Source organism: Haliotis cracherodii, unplaced genomic scaffold (assembly GCF_022045235.1).
Source record: "Haliotis cracherodii isolate W230 unplaced genomic scaffold, xgHalCrac1.p SCAF_7, whole genome shotgun sequence".
Classification (NCBI taxonomy): Eukaryota; Metazoa; Mollusca; class Gastropoda; order Lepetellida; family Haliotidae; genus Haliotis; species Haliotis cracherodii.
In genome coordinates, this window is record NW_027266330.1 from 37,975,398 (window position 1) to 37,986,842 (window position 11,445).

General features: G+C 39.4%; 1 pseudogene; it reads left to right on the forward strand.

Moving 5' to 3' along the window:
* Positions 1–209: 209 nt before the first annotated feature.
* LOC139448863 (E3 ubiquitin-protein ligase TRIM33-like) lies at positions 210–4,579 on the forward strand (annotated as a pseudogene).
* Positions 4,580–11,445: the final 6,866 nt, after the last annotated feature.

An 11,445-nucleotide genomic window follows, 5' to 3' on the forward strand; every position in this document is an offset into this window, starting at 1 on the left:
AAACCCTGCGACTTTCCTGAGAGCATTATAAAAAAACAAAAAAAAAAAAAAACTTTAATCAGGGCGCACGTTCGTCATCTGACATCTCAGACATTATGTTACCACAATGTATTTATAATTTTCTATTTTCTATTTGCATGTATAACATACCATGCGTCGTATCTTCCAGAACTGTGCACGACTTGGACATCATAACAATAAAAAGGACAATGGCGACTGCAGTGAAGACACCCCAATGTAGAGTGTGTCACACCTCGTACAAGTATGGTGGGCCTGATCCACACCTCCTACCTTGTCTCCACTCGGTGTGTCAGACATGCCTAGACACTGACACCGCTGATACACTGACGTGTGACATCTGCCAGGAAACATTTGATATAGCACAAACGGATTTCCCTCCCGATGTCGTTGTCATCAACGATATCTTCCACCAAACTGCTGAAAACGATGGTTCCGCCGTGCTTTGTACCAACAGAGATGACGGCAACCAAGCCATGTCCTGGTGTGATGAATGTGAAGCCTTCTTGTGTGAGCACTGTCAGGCCAGCCATGAGGATATGAAGATAACAAGGTCACATGCAGTTGTGACATTGGAAAACCTGAAGTCATCTGACGGAGAACCTACTCCTAAGACTGTCTACTGCACAGAACATGCTGATCACCCTCTCCTGCTCTATGACGAAACATATGAAGAGCGAATATGTTTCAGATGTAAAGAGAATCATAGCGACTGCAATGTGAATGACATAGCCACAGCATTTCAACATCTGAAGAAGAGGGTACTGGAGGAAGGACAAAAAGACCTCTTTCAGAAGATAGAAACAATCAGAGCCATCAGGGACCAGGTACATGAAGTTGTCAAGATGTCAGAGGTGAAAGAAGAGGAAGGGGAGGAGTTCTTAAAGCATACATTTTCTGAGCTGAGAAATACTTTAAATCAGCGAGAAGAAGGGGTTTCGCTACAACTGGATGAAAGTTTCAGAGCTGTATATGATATAAATAATTCACGGCTATCCAAGTTGGAAAAGGAGGAAGCCAAATGTGACACAGCACTTGGGTATTGTCAGAAATTCGCTGCTATGTCTAGTGTTGACGCACTCTTCAGGGCCAGAAAGACAGTAGTATCCAGAACCAATGAGTGTATTACAACTGAGCTTCCCCAAGTGAGACATACAGAGGCTGCAGTCACTCTATCTAGACAGGACTTTACTGACCTGAAGCAATTAATTTCTTCCTTTGGAGGGTACTACGTACCCATGGACCCTCAGTCCGAATCTACCCCAGGTAGGATTTGATTATTTCTTGGATGATGAAACAATTAATTGATATTGTAACGAGCTAAAGAAAGGCTAAGTGTTAAGTATCCTGTCCATCGAGCTGTTCCATTACACTACATACAGTTTATTAGGAATGTTGGGTTAAATACGAATAATGCCAGTGTCCTTGAGTGAGTGAATGTGATTTTACGCTGCTTTTAGCAATACATGTATTCCAGTGATATCATGGCGGGGTACAACAGAAATGGTGCTTCACACAATGTACCGATGTAGGGAATCGAACCCGGGTCTTTGGCGTGACCTGCCGATGCTTTAACCACAAGGCTACCCCACTCAGTGTCCATGAGCATTGGCCATCATGATAGAGCTTGTTGCTAGTTGCCTCTGTTCCCTGGAGATGATATACTCGTAATCTAGGAAACCAAGTCTGCTGGGAGAAACTGCAGACATACATATCAGTATCACTATAGCTAGTTTTACATAAAGCTTACCATTTTCAGTCATATTCTATGTATTATTTGTGGAAAGAATGTTTGATACCGGACACCTTCCGCCATATTCTGTTATGCGCGAACTACTTCCTTGGCAACAAAGGCATTCTCCATTTTCCTGCCGCTTCAGTTAATTTCCTTAGCCCTTGGGTTCTTTATACTGACACATTTTATCCTTGGGCCTCCGTTATAACTGAATTAGGGTTAGTAGTAGTTGTTGGGTTTAGGGTTTTCAATAAACATATCAGTAAGTACTTAACATCAAGAGCGAAGTCGTCCAAACTGTCATTTTTATCAATAGTAGCGCGTGTAGGGCTGGGTCTGACAATATCATTATCTTTTCCATGGGGATTGTTTGCTCGCTTAATGAGAGGTAAGAAGGCAGTGATCTTGTCCGAGACGTCTAAATTTTTTTACAAAATTCTTCGACATAGGTGTACATGTCTTCGTGGAAGTGAAGTTTTTTTGGTTTATTGCAAATAGCGACGTTTCGATGTTTCGATTCTGGAGTGACAACAACCAAGTGAATGAGAGGTATAGGTATAGGACCTATAAGCAGCAGATTAACACTGAGAACAGGTAACAAATAATAAGTAGCACACATGTAATTGGGTGGAGCCAAATGTACAGTAAGAATAACAAATAGCACATGGTAATAAGACACACGGGTAATAAAGCCAAATGTACAGATAGCATAAGAATAAAAAGGATTAAACATTGATGACAAGCTGATTGGATGTTAATTAATTAGTCTATTAATAACGGTGAGTTGTGCGATCTTCCGATCGCTTCATACACGATTTCGCCGAAATTAATTAAAACAATATTAAAAGGAATTTTGAATAAAATTAATTAAATATGTTACAAACATAAGTCCAGATATACAAAGAACACTTTTTTGTAGCCGGATAGTGTAATTTTATGATTAATTTGCGAACTTCAGTATCGATTTGTTGACATGGTATTTCCGGTGTTACGTGCTCACAGTATGTCTTTCCCTGGGGAAAAAAACATCAAAACTCATTAATTCGTGTATAATGCGCACCCCCTTCTATACAGCTGGAAAAAAGTGCGCACTTTACTCTAAAATAAAAAAGGTAGCTGTATGCAATACTTGAAGTGCCTGACTGTGCACATCATATATTGATAGGGTTCACAGTAGTTCGTCCAGTCACCCCAAGATTTGTCAAATCCACACTCGTTGATGTACATGTCCTTATGCTGTTAGGGTCCACGGGTGGCCCAGTCGTCCAAGGCGCCGCGATTCGCTGTTCAGAATTGCGTCCCTTGGGCACGCTAGAAACCTATGATTGTGGGTTCGAATCCCGGTTCGCCCCGATTATGTTTCTAGGTTTGACAGCACAATACCCGTGCTCGTGGGTTTCTCCGAAGTGGTAAACGTCTGAGACCTGCATCACTTCGGGCTTTCCCCCAACATTAAGTTGACATGCCGCGATATAACAGGAATACTGTTAAAAGCGGCATTAAACCCAACGCACTCACTCACTCACTCACCCTAATGTCGTTGTTTACTTGTGCTATAGTGTGTGCACACAAAATTTCACTCATTAACATATTATTACCAATTATTCAGCAAATATAAACCAGTTCAATATGCCAAATCGAATTACTATATACACATTTATTGTGAGTACCTAGATGTCTGACCGTGACCCCTACTTCAAATATATTACATTTATTATTAGCACACCTGCAGTTTCTAATTAATCATTACTCTAGATGTATCAAGACAATCTTTATTCAACGACAATAGCTATGTGATATAGAAGTTCGGTTTACATGCTAATATTTGAGTGAATGAGCTGGTTGTAACGATGCTTTGACGCGTATTCCAGTCATAACATGGCGGGATAACTATAAAAATGCCGTGGAATGAAAACTTTCTAAATTGAAAAAAACAAACTCAAAACTTATGAATTCTCGAGTCAAAGCCGTTAGTTTCAGATATTATCAATTAAAGAAAACATCGTATCAGTCTTTTCGGATAATTTGAACTGTGTGTTTAAAAGGGCAAATCAGGAAATTAGGTAAGACATGATGATGCGGCAGAGATACAATGTATTTGTGTTGGAAAGTTTACTTTATTAATATTTTGCAGGTATACATCTGAAGTACGACAAGGACAGAGTCAATCCCGCCAAAGTCCACATCAACACAGGAGGAGACCTGGTCAACAGGAAGTCGGGCACAAGACCAGCAGGGGAGGGGAGACTGAAGAAGTACATTGATCGGCACATCTAGCACTGCCCCCCTCCCCCGGGCTGGCTGTCCCCAGTACTGGGAGATGGAATCAAGGGTCAGTCTGGACAAACCACTCACAGGGGAACTCCAGGGGAGTTGGGTGTGTGTGGGGAGGAGGAGAGGGACGTATCTCATTGTATAGGTAGTCAACCCAGGTCCTGCAGCATGGCCGTCACCCACTATCCTACACACGGCGGGATATGCAGGAGGACATGGAAGGAGGGGACGTATGTGTCGTGTCTGCCTGACACTGTCCCCAACACAGCAGGGACATCACACACACTACATTACGGTGTTGTCTATGATGACGCCAGGAAGAAGATTGTCTTCATTGATGTGAAGGAGAATAAAGTGATGTCGACGTTAGACAATGTAGACTCTAGTCAGCCACTGTGGCCGATGTTCGGGGTGTATAACCCAAATTATGTCACTGTCAGCATGACACTTGTAGTGGGCAGCGACATCAACATGACAGAGGAGAAGAAGGGAATGATTCTCAGAGCCTTATCGTGAGAGAGAGAGAGAAAGAGAGAGAGAGAATTTCAAAGAGAGAGAGATAGAGAGAGAGAGAGAGAGAGAGAGAGAGATTTGTTAGTTATGTTACACAGTTATTGCATTGTGTTTTAATTGTGAGATTTGATGAAGCTATTGCATTTCGGGGATAGTAGCCGATCAGGACCCAAACGTTGATTAAATTGGAACATAGTATAAAAGCTTGTCAATCTTAGGTTTTTCCCTTTGTCATGTTATGTTTAATCCTTCATTTAATCTGTGGTGGGGAACTGACAGATGAATGACAGTGAGGGTATGTTCCCAATGACTGTGCCGAACCAGGGACAGAGTGACTAAGCGAGGGGTGAGTGAGTTGGGTTTAACGCCGCTTTGAACAATATTTCAGTCATATCACAGCATATCAGCTTTATGTTTACCGCCAAAGGGACGTACCTCTGCACAGCGAATCGCGGTGCCATAAACGACTGGGCCACCCGTGCCCCGATTAGGCGAGGAAATGGATAGCTGTATGCAATATCTATCTATATCAGGACGGCCGGCATGTACTCCAGTCTAGGTCAGGCAAACAGACTGTGCTACATGTATCCCATGACACCCAATCATTAGATGTAACCACCCGATCCTCATAATAACCAACTCGCGCTTAAGACAGTTTACTGAGGACATGTTCTGCCCTTGAAATCCTACTGCGTAACAACTTCGTCATGATCAGTTGTTTGGATGTCTTAACTGTTTTAATCAGGTATTCAAGTCAGGTAACCAATTTCAGTTTTGAGGGTAACTTCACTGTATTTCCGTCACACAATTTCTGTGACTCCATTAAGGGTCTCATAAAGAACATTTGCTGACACCCTTTTTCAATATATACTGGCCTTCACAACAACACAACATAAATACTGTAAACACACACGTTTCACGTAAATAAATCACATTAAAGAAATAAAGTCAATTTCGACTATGATTTTAAGAACCCTTACCACTTCGGTCAAACCAACGAGCACGGGTATGGTGCTGACAAACCTAGAAAAATAATCGGGGTTTCTGGTGAAATGATAGTTGTATGCAATATTCTATCTATATGAAGACGGCCGACATATCTCCAGTCTACCACTGAAACCCACGAGCACGGGTATGGTGCTGACAAACCTTGAAACATAATGGGGGCCAACCGGGATTCGAACCCACAATCATAGGTTTCTGGCGTGCCCAAGAGACCCAACTCTGCACAGCGAATCGCGGCGCCTTAGACACCAGATAAGAATTGACTTTCTTTGATGAAAGTAATATTATATGCTAATATTTAAAATACATGCTTCCCTTGCATTATGACATTATTGCATATGTATATGTATATATATTAATATTTCCCGATAATAAAACACAGATGACCTCTGTCACATGACTGTAACGCAGCTTAACATTCCTGATCAAGCCACAGTAAGCTTATCGGCCTGACGCACTTTTATACATTGTTTATTGTGCACAACAGACTTCTATTGAGACCTTCAGCTCTAGTACTTGTGTGACATTGTTTGTAGTATTCCCTACGCTTGTTGACAACACAGCCCCGCAATACAAGCGTAGCTAACATTAGATAATGTGTGGTCTTACACTGTGAGCATGGATACCTATGCAATACACAGAATGCATACTATAAGTTTAGTTAGGGATCTGGAATGGGTGACATTGCGTGAGGCCGTGGAATAGGAACGTATTATTTGGTGTTGTGTGCATTGTGAGAGTGTACCTGACATTACATATAACAATATTGCTGCAGATGTGTAGCATCTTTAAAAGGATGATTTTGTACATATGAATATATTTATCTTGAAACCTTCTTATTCCGGATTTCAATTGTCCAGAAACCCCTCTTTCCTGTGGTTCTTGTGATAATGCAATATATAATTAAAGGGACATTACCCTAAAACGTTTATTCAGGAATGTGGAAATCTGGAAACATTATCGTCGGATTAACGTATCCTCACTGTATATAGGTATAATGCCAGGATTATATCAAGACATACACTAGATATATACGGTTTTCAAATATATGCTGCATCCATGTATATGTTTCACCTCTCATCGTTTCAAGTATACACAGACAGAATATATATTTACAACTCACACATAGCTGCCACTCTGGGACTGAACATCTGTGTACGTGTGTTGTCACACTGCTGTCGATCTACGGAGTTACCTCCCCTGACACGGTAGCGGCTACCCCTGTGGAGAGCGATCTGTGTCCCCGTGTGACAGACTACAGCCAAAGTGTGGCATATCTAAAAGCAAGGTATGTCGCGTGTTGTGACGGAACATCTATGGGTAAATATAAACATCCACATTAAAAGTATGATAACATAGAGGGACAGACAATTTGAGAAATAGAATGTTCCTAGTAACCACATGTACATGTAGGTTGTACTTTCGGTTTCGCCTTGAGGCATGTATTGCCAGCCATCTTTGGGTTGTACATGTAGTAGATCCAGAGCGATCTATTGAAACTGATCACCAACCTTCGCTTACCCCTCCCCTGTCCCATACAAGCCCTCTCCGCCTATTTACAAACCACAAACTACCTTCACAAACCGCCCCTGCCGCATGGCTTCCTTCAGCACACACATGAACACTCATATTTGTCTGTCAGTCTACCGTAACAAGGATATGCCATCCTGTTATCTATTCACGATTTAACAAAACATTTTCTGTCTGACAATTAAAAGTCCCATTGATCAGGTTTATATCAACCATTGCAATGTCACTGAAGCGGTGTGTGGTCTAAGGGACGCAACTCGTGTTTTACATTATGTTTCCCATGCAGTCGGATCTTTGAGTTTATTTTCCTGCTCGATCCACCAAACAACGCGAGGGAATATGTCATATCATGTCAAGTTTCTGGATTCTTTTATTTTCGGTTTTGCCTGGGAAGGTTGTTTGATAAGTCCATATGTAATTATATCTTCCATTTATTTTCGGTTCAGCCTTGATTGGTTTTGGATTGTCACATGTACAATACCTGATCACCACATCCCCGTGTTACTGGATTCTAAATACAAGGGACAACTTAATGTCATTTGGTAGCCATTGATCAAAAATGACAAAAAAGTAGAATACAAGCATGCTCTCCAAAGTGCGTCAGTGTATTATTCAACGGATTACAAGCAGCATGGATGAACTAAATCAATTTCATTGATTTCTTTCCCTTCAATGGAATGGTATATGTGTAGACATGTTTATAAACACGCACGTGGTATAAAAAAATATCTCATAGTCGTCATATATATTTCCAACGTATGTATATATAACAAGTTATTTCAGATGTATAAACATTAAAACACATTCAACAACGTATATGGGAAATATCGTTAAGCATATCTAAATAACTTTATGTATAAGTATAGGCTACAGAAAGCATACTGCGGTTACTTCAATATTCCATGGGTGTGTGACAAGACATATTGTGCAGAAAAAAACATAAAATCAATAAAGAGAATGTATTTAAAGTTTTAAGGACAACGGCGAGCTTGATGCTTTGCGTTTTTCTATGTACGACTGTGGCGTCATATCTTTTGCGTCACAATGACCGGTATGACGTCATGATAGTGACTTGCGGTGTAGAGCAAAACCTATGCAAGGTTTTCTTACTTTTCTTTAGGAGTGCCCAACCCAAGCTCTCTTTCGATGTTGCCGTGTTACTTGCTTTATAGTATGGTGTAAACAAACTGCTTAAGCATGTAGAGCGCCATATTTGGTTTAAATGCTGCTGTTGGTGATTCCGTACACATTTTTCGACAACCCACTGGAATCAGTGGACTTAACCAATGCCGCGTCACTCACTTTATGGAGATAAACGTTTAGTGTTCCGTTCCAAAGTCAATTTAGCAATCTGCAGGTAACCAACCTCTACACAAAACACAGTATATGTGTCCCCTAAAAATAGTTGTGCTTGTCAATACTCCTATATTCACACAAGATCTTTTGCGACTGAAAGGCTGTCAAGATAACATAACACTGGCGACTCACGACAGCAGTGGAAGTCCTACATGGAGTTCAATGTATATAAGTACACTCCCTCCATAATCTATGGGTCATGGGGCTGATTTATTGAGGAATTAACTTCCATATTTTTTGCGTATCTTCACAAACGCAAAAGACTACTCACATGAATTCCTCTAAATGAATATGTTAACAATAATAACTGCCTATCTATCGATTAACACACAAAACAAAAGGCAGTGACATCGTTCAGCCCAATAATGAAACAGAAGCTAACATTCTGTTATCAGCCAATCAGTAAAAATCAGTAAACAGTACTCTGTTGGTGGGCGCGGCCTCATTTTTTCGGTTTTTGGAAGCATACCCGAAAGTAAAGTGCTTCGTTAGCCAATTAAATGCCAAGGAATCACTTTCAATTAATTCATTGATGAATCATGTACATAACTTTAATTAAAGTATTGTTCAATGTATATGTTCATGTGCTCAGTGATTTGAAGAAATTTATTTCACTGTGACCACAAAAAGAAATATACGTCCTCGTCTCACCCTGTATTGTGTGCTTGGCTGTCATTCTGGGAACTTTGCTCCTGATATATTCACCGACAAAAGAAACGCGAATACCATACATGCTGGTTAATATATGAAGAATTACTCCTATCCATTCCCAAACCAACATACTGTTCGTTGTGTAAACCGACGCTCGTGAACGCATCACGTCAGAGATCCATGACTGGAGATGCGCCATTTGTTTCGTGAAGGATTAGCGTGTAAAGTCTGGATATCACGTGCAGAATATCGTGATAAGGAGGAAGACAATCCGTGGTAACACTTGACTGATTGTTAGGTTTATTATTACGTGGTACACATTGGACACACCTCTTCTTATTGTATATACCTCACTAAATGTTTCTATGGATTCGCGTTTCTTTTGGCGGTGATTATATATTTGTACAGATTGTTGATCAGAAAAAACCTTTGTGTTTCATTATCTGTATGGATCCAAGCTACTTATAAATTTTATCTTATTATTGTTTCAAATCACAAAGAAAAATCTATTATTACAAATTAGAATTATGTGAATGAGCAACTTCTCTTTCTTGATGTATAAAATACACAATCTTGTAATCTTTATATCATAAGTATTAAAGATGATATACTCGCCAAAGGTAAATATAATGATTTATATGTACCATGGTGTCATTTCTTTGCCCTATTGTATGAAGTCCCCCCGCCCGACACTAAAATGAACCTCACAAAATCGTTTACGGTCTTAAGTAATCGTGTATTATTATAGTTTTATAGTTTTTTAAAAATATTTGCTCAGGTAGCTAGACATAGAAGGAAGATATGTAGTTTACGATTGTGAAAAGGAACATCTATATATATATATATCTTATGTGCCATGTTGTTTTTAGTTTTACATGTTGGTTAATATATGAAGAATTACTCCTATTCACGAGTCATTAGATTAGTTGATGCACAAACCAACATACTGTTCACTGAGAAACCGACGCTCGTGAACGCATCACGTCAGAGATCCATGACTCGAGGTGCACCATTTGTTTCGTGCAGGATTAGCTTGTAAAGTAATCGAGTATCATTATATTTTTTTACTTTTAAAAAAAATATTTGTCTCGGGTAGCTAGACATGGAAGGAAGACATGTAGTTTAAGATTATGAAAAAACATCTTTATAAACACAAGAATGCAAAATAAATTTTGCTCTCTTTATTTTTTTACGTATTCTAATATATTGAATGAGCCAAAATGTTTTTAGTTTTACTATATACATGTATAATCAGATGGCATGGTAGTATTCAACAATGCAATTTGAAATTGATTAGAAATACAAAACAATATTTTGTTGTCATTAGATATTGCACGGTAAGAATATAATAAAATCACAATAAAATGTCCAAAGTGGTACCTTAACATGACATTGCATTGCATATCTTAAGCATATCTTAACTTATCTTAATCGTAAAACACTCGTCTAAAGTCCTCACATTAGTGTCAGTCCTACTTTTGTTTTGAAGCGCCGACATGTTCTAGGACACGACACACTTCCCTGACCTATGTGGTCTGTGGTTACAATCTATCCTTTTCTATGCCGTTATACATGAGTATGATGACGTCCTCGCGCGTATCGTCCTTGTACCGACAGATATTATACCTCCCGTGCAGCATGAACAGCCCATTGTTATCGGATCGATCGAATACACGGATCGTGCAGCATTAAAAAACTTGAAAGGCCATTTATTGACATGTACATGTAACACGAAATGTGTCAGGTGATTATACAGGGGTGTTTTTGATATTAGTTTGACTAACCATTATTATTTTTTTATTTGAAACGAATAGTCAAATTGAGCAATATATTTGTAACTAACGGGCGATTTGGACGCGGAGTAGCTGCGTGTGCAGTTACGTTGATTTGGGGAAAGTGCAAATTTGATATATCTTGTTATGCATGTCTTATCGGTGATGGCCTGATGCACATTATTTATGTAATATTAAATCTTATTATTTTGTGTTTTTTTCTCTAATTTGCATTTATGTTATTTTAGCAGGCTGCAGTTGCTATGTAAACGTCACCCTTTAAATGCATCAAATAGTATTATGTCAACAGACATGAGAAAAACAAAATTAAAACATAAAAATAGCATGTAACAAATGAAACATGAAAACTTCTGATGTCAGTACATGTGAAATGTATGTTGTGGTTAAGATAATGATGTTGTACAATTGTATGTATTTGTTGCACTGTCGTATATAATGTGTTGGCATCTGAAGGACATAGTATTTTTTATTTTGTAAGGCTTATACTAATTATATGTGGGGCGAGGTGGAACAGGGTTTAACGTCGTGTTCAAGATTATTTCACTTATATAGCGACGTGCATGCAAGTGT